The sequence below is a fragment of the Anabrus simplex genome, chromosome 1, assembly GCF_040414725.1.
Source record: "Anabrus simplex isolate iqAnaSimp1 chromosome 1, ASM4041472v1, whole genome shotgun sequence".
NCBI classification, from domain to species: domain Eukaryota; kingdom Metazoa; phylum Arthropoda; class Insecta; order Orthoptera; family Tettigoniidae; genus Anabrus; species Anabrus simplex.
The window spans coordinates 1,376,481,420-1,376,493,316 of NC_090265.1; positions in this window are offsets into that span (position 1 = coordinate 1,376,481,420).

Genomic DNA, 11,897 nt, shown 5'->3' on the forward strand with positions numbered 1-11,897 from the left:
TGGTTTGCTTACACATGTACCTTAGGTATGTGCTGATGGCTAATTGTAGGCCGATAAGAAGGTAATGCAAGTGATGATTATCATCTAAGTGTGAGATAATTAAGTCATAATTACGAGTTAATAACATAGCAGAAGTTATGCTATATCGGCTAGAATACTTGTAGGAAGCGTGAGTTTTGAAGAGAAATATGAAACAGCTGATTGAATTGACATAATGAGAGATTATAGAGATTTCATTGATGTAATGAATTAAGTTGACGTCATGAATGGATGTGCGCGGTGTAGAAAGAAACATGGAATTACGCATTTGTTGGTTCATAGAAAGGGGCATTGAACTCGTCGATAGGTTATGAGGATCTGCGACTTGTGAATTTTATTAAGAAACAGTGTGGTATTTTTACGTAGTCGTCAAGTTTGGAACGCGATATATTATTATGGAGGCTACGATGCTGATATTAGATTGATGTTATAATGAGAATATGAATATGATAATTGAGGAAAGTTACGAGTTATGGATAGTGATTTGAGATGTTTGTTACGCGATGCAGGACCATCGTGTACCTGCAAGTAGTTGTGCCACACTACTAGAGAAGTATATGTTTTATTTGCGTAAGAGTGCCCACACCGCAGGAGCTACTTAAGCTAAGGTACGAACTGCATGTATTACTATAGATGTATGCTCGTGACGTAATTGCATTTCAGTGTAGATGTTTTATAATGAATACTAGAATACTTCGACTTTGAATAGCTGTAGATAACCAAAAGCATTACGACACCGATATATATACATAAGATGATGTTTGCCAAACCTCGCAGTTAAGCGCTTCCATGTTATTTGCAAGAGAATAGTGTAGCTTGCATTGTGGTTGAATGTTATTGAAATATAACTATTTAATGGGACATAGAACCGACAAGGGCATGTGTGGGACAGCCAAAGATTATGCTGAAGTTAGATAGATAGCTAGATCAGTTAATATTCTCCGTTTGAACGTACATTTTTATTTACGAACTTCAACTAGGGAAAGGCAAGAGTAGGAGCCGAATTTAACAGGCACTAGGAAGGAATGCCTTAGTTCATATGTAGTTTCAACGCACAACGAGAGCAGTGCAACAAAATCATGACTTCGGATTTTATTAAAATTTAATTTAAAATATTCAGATTTATTTTCGATTTCCTATAATTCCATTAGAGCTACTTAAACGAATTCCAATTTATTTACACTTGACTTATCAGTGTATTAGAGATTCATTGCGGCTGGATATTGTATCCAGGTGAGAGTGCTTAAATAAGACTAAAGAAAGTGAACTTTCGGAACGAGTTTATTGTGTCGATGTTTTACTTATATTTAAAATGCGAAGTGGAACTCGGATAAGGTCCAGTGATCTGTTGTAAATGTGTAATTTTTGAATTTTAACTTCACAAAGGAACTGATCATTTCATTAATTTAAATACTGAATATTATTTTTTATTTATCATACGAGCCAGCGCTGACTCAAAATTTTTTTATTTTTATTTTCATACATATTATCAGTCAATTTGAATACTGCGTTACATAATATGGAAATTAGTAATTTAGTATTTTATTAATAAATATTTTGTTGTTTTTCTACAATTGCTGGTGTCATGAGTTCTTTAATTAAGGTCTAGATTGTAAGTTAATGTATAGTGAAGTAAGGAATCGTATAATTAAGTATTCATTTTACCATGGCAAGTTTCTCGAGGTCAAAACTCTAATAAGGTAGTTGGCGGTGATTATTATAATGTCGTAAATAACGATGGGTGACATCTGTGGCTCGGATTTCTCATGGATCCACGTTAAGCGAATTCTACAGTAGGATTACAGGTCCTACTAGCCATAATTAAACCCTGAGGTATCCGCTGACCGACTCCATTTCGTCAAACTAGGCTGCCAAGCGTCGAGTTAGAGAATGGAGGTATCGGGCAAAGAATGTTTAACCCGTTGGTTGCATTAATCGGTCGCCTATTGTGGCGCAGCTACATAGATTGAGGCATCGGGATAGGTTGCATTGACCAACGGGTTACATTTAATTGGCTGCCCAATCGTGGGGCCTAACTGAAGAGAAATACTCCGCGGCCACATTTAATTGCTGCCCAATCGTGAGGCTATTTAAAAGAAAAACACCGCGGGAAAGCACATTAAGTTGTCGCACCAACGTGAGTAGAAGAGAAAGACACCGTGGGAGTATAATGCATTAAATTGGAGTACCAACGGTGACCAGAAGTGAAAGACACCGCGGGATCGTCAAGAAAGAGATTGAATATTAGAATATTTCAGCTAGCTCCTATACTGTGACCGAGAAGAGAAGTCGCCGTGGGAACGTATTGTTATGGAATACAATAAGTTCAGATAATATTGATCAACATAGATAATAATATGTAGAGATATTGTATGGAAAGGATTTATTAGGTTTGTAATGTTTGCAAGATATATGACGAGAGTCTGTGATGGAGAAGGGGGTATAATATATATGAGTATAAAGTCATATTAAATGAAATGGTCAATGTTGAGGAGTGAATGAGGTTTGTTAAGTGTTTATTTTCCTCTGGTCATATTAATAATATGAGTTAATTTTAACTGATTTTATTTATAAAAAAAAATATTGCACATGTTAAAGGCTATCTAGGCTTGTGTATGTAGAAGGTAGGCTAAATGCCATATAGTAATAATTTATTTTCTTCTATTATGATCAGTTCCGGAGTGAATTCAAAATGATAAAATCCGAATTCATGGTCTAGTTGTTCATGGTCTACCTGGTAAGATGATGCTGTTTCCAGCAAGGTCCATCCATATCATAAGTGATTGGAAACAAGAAACTTTAACCTAGTGCACAATAGTGACATAAGAGACTATTTTAGTATAAGTAGTTTAAGGAGCTGTGAATTGTGTTATATATATGTATGTGTATTTATACCCTGTGAACTTAGAGGATTGCTAGGAAATTTAGAGTACCGTAGGAAAATTGAAGAATTGTTAGGAATTTAATGAAAGCATACTAAATAGGATTTTACTTGACGGAAACATGGCGATGCAAGGAAGAATACAGACCAGAAGGGGTCAGGAAGAAGAAATGAGAGAAATACAGGAAAGACATGAGGGAACCCCGATGTGGTTCTTAGAGTATTTGAAAAAGCAAGAAGAGAAGGAGAAAAAGCAAGAAGAGAAGGAGAAGAAGGAACGCGAAGAGAAGGAGAGAAGGCAGGAAGAAGAAAAACAGAAGGAGAAGAAGGAACGCGAAGAGAAGGAGAGAAGGCAGGAAGAAGAAAAACAGAAGGAGAAAAAAGAACGCGAAGAGAGGGAGAAAAAGCAGGAAGAGGAAAGGAAAAGACAGGAAGAGGAGAAGGAAAGAAGACGAGCAGAAAAGGAACGAAGATTAATAGAATGGCAACAAAAACAAATTGAGGATAGAGGAAAGGAGATAAAGGAATTATATGAGAAGCAAGTTGAAGAAAGGAGAAAAGAACGCCACGAACTAATACAGGAGTTGGACAAGAAACAGGAAGAGTGGCAACTGAAGCAAAAGGAGACTATGGAGGAAATCGTTAGCAGAATAGAAAGCGAACATAAAGGGATGATCCAAGAATTAAAAGGGAAACAGGAAAAGATGACTGAAGAATTTTTTGGAGTCAGAAATGAAATACAAGGTTTGCGTGCCGAGTTGACCGAAACCATGGAAAATAAAAACCAAGAGATGCGAGAGGAGATAAACAGAATGAGGGCAGAAGTGGTACAGAATCCAAATATCATCACAGCACTGGTGGATGAGGAAATTGCCAAACTGACTGACAAGCTAGAGGAAATCAAAGGCAGTAATGAGAAGAAATGGGAAGAAGTAAATGAAATAAAGAAGAAGATAACTGAAGGACAGGAAACTATCAAGAGATTAGAAGATGTGAAGATAAGTGAAATAGCGAAGGGCATGGAAGGACTAAGCCTGAAACAACAAGACTTAGTAGGAAAATTTAACCGAGCTTCAGATCAGGTAGCCGACAAAATAAATGAACTGAAGGAGAAAATGGAAACTGATAAGGCTGATTCAGAGCGGAAGATGGAGAAGACCGATGAGGAAATGAAACAAATAAGGAAAGAACTTCAGGAGATGAGGGTAGAAAACCAATCGGCGAAATCTGTGTTTTCGAACTCAAGTGAACGGCAAAGAGTTATGGAAACACAAGTACAAGAAAGAGAAAACACACCTTCAGTAACAATCGACTCGAACAGGCGAGACTTGGATATGATGAACGGAAGCAACCAGAGTGATAGCACTCCCATTATTAATATCATTAAAAATTATGATGATCGGCCCAAGCACTTCGACGGTTCAGCGAAGATCTCTCCCAAACAATTCCTTAGAGATATCGAAGAATATTTTAGAGAAGGGAGAATACAGGAAGAAAAGAAATTACGCATAATCGAGAAGCACTTAGATGGGAACCCGAATATATGGTTTCGAGCATTTAAATACACTTTCCACACGTACGATGAATTTAAAGCTGCTTTCTTGAGAAAATTCTGGGACTCAGAAATACAACAGCAGTTGAGATTGGAGCTCTACTCTAGGAAATTTTCTAATGCAGGGCAAACACGGTATTCCGATTTCTTTTCCTACCAGTTTCACCGTTTCCAAGACTTAGATTGCGCACCGAGTGAATTAGAAGCGATCAAGACTATACAGAGACAACTACCGTTAGAGGTACAGAGGTTGTTAGCGGCCACGGATATACAGACCGCTGTAGACATGGAAAAACGGCTGAGGCAGATTGATATGACATCATCATGCCTGGTGGAAAGAAATCCCAGAAATATTAGGCAAGTAGAAGCGATTAACACTATTAGGCATGAAAGCACAAGCGGTAGAGTGAGCGGATCTGAACAAGACAGGACCGAGAATCATTTTAACACTCAAGATAACACACGAAAAAGACATTGTTGTAGATGCAGCGGAGAACAACCTGCGAGATGGGAACCAAGAGATCATAGAAGTAACCCACAATACAGGAACAATATTCGATATAATAGAAATAGGAGCCAACCCTATCCAAGAAACAGAAGATGGTATAATGAAAAACGACGGCCTAATGAGTATAATAGAAATGAAGAAAATAGAAGGTATATACAAGAGCTTAGAGAGCAAAGGCAGAATAAGACACGATGGGAGGATGCTATTAGAGACAAAGATATCAATGGAGACCTCGAAGGAGCAGAGAGTCTCGAGCTCCAAGATTATAAGAGGAAAAGAGGAGAGGAGAAATTTAGAGAAAACAATACGCAGAGAGGTACGCCTGATTCCGAACCATCGGTAAGAAAAAAAAACGCCGATGGAATAATAACTCAGTTGGAAGAAGAAAATGATCAGGAAAATAGAAACATTGTCAAAATTCGTAGTTGGATTATAACACAATTTGATCACTGGGACATCCGACCAGAAGACTTGGTTCGAGATGAGACATGCGACACAAAGGAACCAGCATTTAAATTGCCAGTAATATTAGTTAGAGTAGCAGAAATCAAAATATACTGCTTGGTTGACTCCGGGGCCAGCATTAGTGTCATGTCAAATACGTTATTTCAAGAACTGACAAAAAGGATGGAAATACCGATAATACCAGTATCTGGAGTTAAGATTAGGGGTGTCATTCCAGATAAATCGGTAGAATGCAAGATTCAAGCATATTTAACAATAAAAATGGGTAGACGCGAGTTCGAACACCCATTTCTAGTAATGAAGAAGATAAAATATAATATAATTTTCGGAATAGACTTCATGATGGCTTCCCAAATGACGATAGATATGGAACGTTATGAAATTAGATTCCCTATTAGGGAGAATGATGGGAATAAAACTTTAGAAACAATCCAACTTAAAGACATGTTACATCCTGAAGAATACTTGAAGATTGAGGGAAAGGAAGTCGATTTATTGGGTAAAGAGAATCCAGTTTTGGTAGAGAAAGATGAAGAGCTGCAAGAAGACATCCAAATGACAAAAAGGATCGAAGAAATCATAACCATGGAGGAAGAAAATAGTGAAAAAACAGAGATATGGGAGGCTCTTGCTCAAGCCGACGTACCATCTGAAGGAAAAAGAATACTGTACGGAATTATCAATAAATACATTGACGTTTTCGATGATAAACCAGGGCAAATTCCGAATTTCAAGTATAAGATAATAGTGAAGGACTGGACTCCATACATGGGTAAAATATATGACGTGCCGGAGAAATATTTCAGTGAAGTGAAGACGATTATCCAGCAAATGTTAGACGATGGAATAATCATAAAAACCACCACTCCCTACGTGAATCCAATTGTAATCGTAAGGAAAAACAACGGGAAACTCAGGCTGTGCTTAGACGCGCGAAGTATCAATGGAAGACTTATTCCTGAGTACAATAGGGCTCCTAAGATCAAGGAGGTAATAAAGAAACTTCGTGGTCAGAAGTACTTTACGACCATGGATTGCACGGCTTCTTTCCATCACATTGTCCTCGAGGAAAGGTCACGGTTGTTGACTGGATTTATGTTCAACAACCAAACATATGCCTACTGTCGTCTTCCATTCGGATTGAAGAATAGTTCTGCCGTATTGGTGAGAGCATTGGATAGAAGCCTTACTAGTGAAGTGAAGGAATTTATTAATTGTTATATCGACGACATAGTTTTCGGAAGTTCCACCTTTGAAGAGCATTGCATTAACCTAGAAAAGTTGCTCAAAAATCTGCAGAAAACTGGTTTCAAAATAAATATCTCGAAGTCGAGATTTTGCCAAAGTCAAGTACTCTTTGTCGGACACTTAATCGATGGCGAGGGAATAAGACCTAACCCTGCCAAGATTAAAGCTATTTGCGAGTTTCCTCGGCCGACAAAGGTCAAACACGTCAGACAATTCCTCGGAATGACGGGATTTTTCTCAGACCACTGTGAGGGATACACTGAGATAGCCGCACCACTGTACAATTTATTAAGAGCTAACAACAAGTGGAAGTGGAATGACGAGGTTGAGCACGCTTTCAATAAGATGAAAGAATTGATGAAACAAAGCATAAAACTGGGATATCCAGACTATGAGAAAAGATTTATAATACAGGCAGATGCTTCGAGTATCGGCGTAGGCGCATGCTTGTATCAAGAAAACGAAGAGGAACAGAAAAGAACATATCTGGCATTCACCAGCCGGAAATTAAGGAAACATGAAATGCACTACACTACCACCGAACTTGAACTTCTAGCGATAATCCACGCGTTACAACAGTGGAGAAGGATCATTTATGGATATCCAGTGACCATAAGAACTGACCATAAAGCATTAACTTTTGGATTAAAGGCAGTCATGGTAAGCGAGAGGATAACGCGCTGGATGTTGTATACACAGCAATTTGATTTAAAGATAGAGCATTGCAGTGGTAAACAAAATATTTTAGCTGATGCTTTGAGTAGGATCCCTCCAGATCAAGAAGAATGTATTCTAGAAATCGAGTTAGACATTCGAGAGCAAGAACTACTGAGAAAGCTCGAAAACCTAAAGGAATACCAGGAGTCTGACAAAGAATTAAAATATATTATCGACAGGTTAACAGAGAAGGAACCGGATTCTGAATGGCAGAACAGTTATGAGATTGTAGACGGAATACTGATCAAAATTATGGGTGGAGTTGACCGAAAAAGAAGGATTATAATACCACAAGTATTACAAAAAGAACTGATTTGGTACACCCATAACATCACGGGTCATGCAGGCATAGACAAAGTGATCAGTACGTTAAAAGAAAAATTTACTTGGAAGGGACTACGAAAATCTGTCAGGGACCTAGTTAAAACTTGTGACATATGCCAGCGTGTTAAACACAACAACTATGTATGCGGACATAAACCAGTGTCAATCATTCCAACAAGGTCGCACGAGATATATGCGGTAGATATTTTTGGCAAGTTACCGACTGCAAAAAGAGGAAAAAGATACATACTAGTGGTTGTTGACATATTTTCCAAGTACATTTCACTTCAAGCTATACAAAGAGCCAATGCTAAACAAGTCATACGAGCCCTAGTGGAAAAGGTTTTTCCTGAGATGGGTAAGCCGAAAAAAATTCTCACAGATAGAGGTACGCAGTTTACGTCAGAAATATTCCGTGAACGAATGAAAAATGAAGGCATCAGACATACGATGTGTTCAGTACGACACCCAGAAGCGAACCCAGTAGAAAGATACATGAGGGAAATCGCCAAGTTCGGCAGAATATACTGTAATCAACAGCATTGGAAATGGGTGGAGATATTAAGTATTATTGAAAAGAGCTTGAATAACACCATTAATCAATCCATCGGACAGATTCCCAGCGTAGCTCACAAGAATATCCATCCTGAAAGGAGTTGGGACAGAATATTTAATATGCCCTTGGAAATGAAGCCAGATCCACAGCAAATAGAGACTATGATAAAGGAAAAGCTACTGGAACAATCACGAAAAAGACTAAAGAGGATGCAAAATAAGAAATTCCATGCACCTTATAAACGAGGTGATCTTGTATTAATTAAGACGGTACCAATATCTAATGCACCGAACAGAGTATGTGCGAAGTTCCTACCATTATACAACGGTCCATATAAAGTAGAGCGTGTGCTAGGAAATAATGCATACGAATTAACAAGCATGAATGGAAAGTACAGAAATGTACACAATGCTTCTAACATCAAGCCTTATTACCAAGAAAATCAGACTAATGAAACCACAGAACTAGTAGAATAAAGGGCCAAGAATGTATAAATTACATACCAATTCAAGTTACCGTCTGCAAGTCATTTGAAATTACGATTTATTATGTTTATTGAAGGAAAGAATCAGCTGATTACATAAGCACAGTCGAGGATAGCAATGAGCATCTCTAAATCTGGAGCGATAATCAACGGTCGATATATTAAAATCGATTAGCCAGTCGCAATAGGACAATGAATATATATAAGAAGCGAAGGCACATTTATGATGTGAGTTTAAGAAAGGAAAATATATTGTGACCAATATATTTTATCCGTGACGGGGGAGAAAATGTGCTCGTTCGCACGTCCACGACAGATTACAAAATGGCGCCGACCTAAGGTATGGGCCTAGTAATCTAAAGCAAGCATGGAATAGTCGCCTGCTATGATGTCTCAGAGGGCCATATATTTCACGGAATGGTAATGTTTTCGAGTAAGATGGACAGTGGACGGTGCACAGTATTGTTTTCAAAAAAATAGAAAAAGTTTATTATTGAAAATCTTCATCTTGAAATTTTGCACGGCATCGAGAGCGGACGCAATCACCGTAATCGTAATATTTGATTTGGAGAAGCAAAAGGACTGCGCATATAAAAGAAAGGAAAGAATACGGCGATTAAATAAGAATAAAGTATCAGTCTTCACCAAAATTCAAACGGTTAAGACGAAAATAAAAGTACTGAAGCCGATACGTAAGAAATTGCGAAGACGACGAGGAGCTACGAAATAAATTAAAATTTAAGGATAAACGACGTCAATAGTAAAATGGCAGCATATCGTAATATTACTAGCTTCGATTTTGAGATTGTCAAGAAGATGATCAAGATGATGCACTGAATTCACATGATGGACCGACCTGGGAACAATTCATCTTACCATACGACCAGGAAATGACGAGGAAGGCGACGGGTAACCATCCGACCGAGCCATGACGAAAAGAAGGCGACGGGTAACCAGATAATACTACCAGAGCGGAGGAGCGGATGACGTTCCAGATGTCTTACCCGTGACCGAACCGAAGACCCATCTACATCCAATGGGAATGGAACAGCTGGACCAGGGACAACTATGAGCGAGCTAAGTCATTCATAACATTTTATTGCATAATTTTTGGTTTGCTTACACATGTACCTTAGGTATGTGCTGATGGCTAATTGTAGGCCGATAAGAAGGCAATGCAAGTGATGATTATCATCTAAGTGTGAGATAATTAAGTCATAATTACGAGTTAATAACATAGCAGAAGTTATGCTATATCGGCTAGAATACTTGTAGGAAGCGTGAGTTTTGAAGAGAAATATGAAACAGCTGATTGAATTGACATAATGAGAGATTATAGAGATTTCATTGATGTAATGAATTAAGTTGACGTCATGAATGGATGTGCGCGGTGTAGAAAGAAACATGGAATTACGCATTTGTTGGTTCATAGAAAGGGGCATTGAACTCGTCGATAGGTTATGAGGATCTGCGACTTGTGAATTTTATTAAGAAACAGTGTGGTATTTTTACGTAGTCGTCAAGTTTGGAACGCGATATATTATTATGGAGGCTACGATGCTGATATTAGATTGATGTTATAATGAGAATATGAATATGATAATTGAGGAAAGTTACGAGTTATGGATAGTGATTTGAGATGTTTGTTACGCGATGCAGGACCATCGTGTACCTGCAAGTTAAGTTGTGCCACACTACTAGAGAAGTATATGTTTTATTTGCGTAAGAGTGCCCACACCGCAGGAGCTACTTAAGCTAAGGTACGAACTGCATGTATTACTATAGATGTATGCTCGTGACGTAATTGCATTTCAGTGTAGATGTTTTATAATGAATACTAGAATACTTCGACTTTGAATAGCTGTAGATAACCAAAAGCATTACGACACCGATATATATACATAAGATGATGTTTGCCAAACCTCGCAGTTAAGCGCTTCCATGTTATTTGCAAGAGAATAGTGTAGCTTGCATTGTGGTTGAATGTTATTGAAATATAACTATTTAATGGGACATAGAACCGACAAGGGCATGTGTGGGACAGCCAAAGATTATGCTGAAGTTAGATAGATAGCTAGATCAGTTAATATTCTCCGTTTGAACGTACATTTTTATTTACGAACTTCAACTAGGGAAAGGCAAGAGTAGGAGCCGAATTTAACAGGCACTAGGAAGGAATGCCTTAGTTCATATGTAGTTTCAACGCACAACGAGAGCAGTGCAACAAAATCATGACTTCGGATTTTATTAAAATTTAATTTAAAATATTCAGATTTATTTTCGATTTCCTATAATTCCATTAGAGCTACTTAAACGAATTCCAATTTATTTACACTTGACTTATCAGTGTATTAGAGATTCATTGCGGCTGGATATTGTATCCAGGTGAGAGTGCTTAAATAAGACTAAAGAAAGTGAACTTTCGGAACGAGTTTATTGTGTCGATGTTTTACTTATATTTAAAATGCGAAGTGGAACTCGGATAAGGTCCAGTGATCTGTTGTAAATGTGTAATTTTTGAATTTTAACTTCACAAAGGAACTGATCATTTCATTAATTTAAATACTGAATATTATTTTTTATTTATCATACGAGCCAGCGCTGACTCAAAAAATTTTTTTTTTTTTTCATACATATTATCAGTCAATTTGAATACTGCGTTACATAATATGGAAATTAGTAATTTAGTATTTTATTAATAAATATTTTGTTGTTTTTCTACAATTGCTGGTGTCATGAGTTCTTTAATTAAGGTCTAGATTGTAAGTTAATGTATAGTGAAGTAAGGAATCGTATAATTAAGTATTCATTTTACCATGGCAAGTTTCTCGAGGTCAAAACTCTAATAAGGTAGTTGGCGGTGATTATTATAATGTCGTAAATAACGATGGGTGACATCTGTGGCTCGGATTTCTCATGGATCCACGTTAAGCGAATTCTACAGTAGGATTACAGGTCCTACTAGCCATAATTAAACCCTGAGGTATCCGCTGACCGACTCCATTTCGTCAAACTAGGCTGCCAAGCGTCGAGTTAGAGAATGGAGGTATCGGGCAAAGAATGTTTAACCCGTTGGTTGCATTAATCGGTCGCCTATTGTGGCGCAGCTACATAGATTGAGGC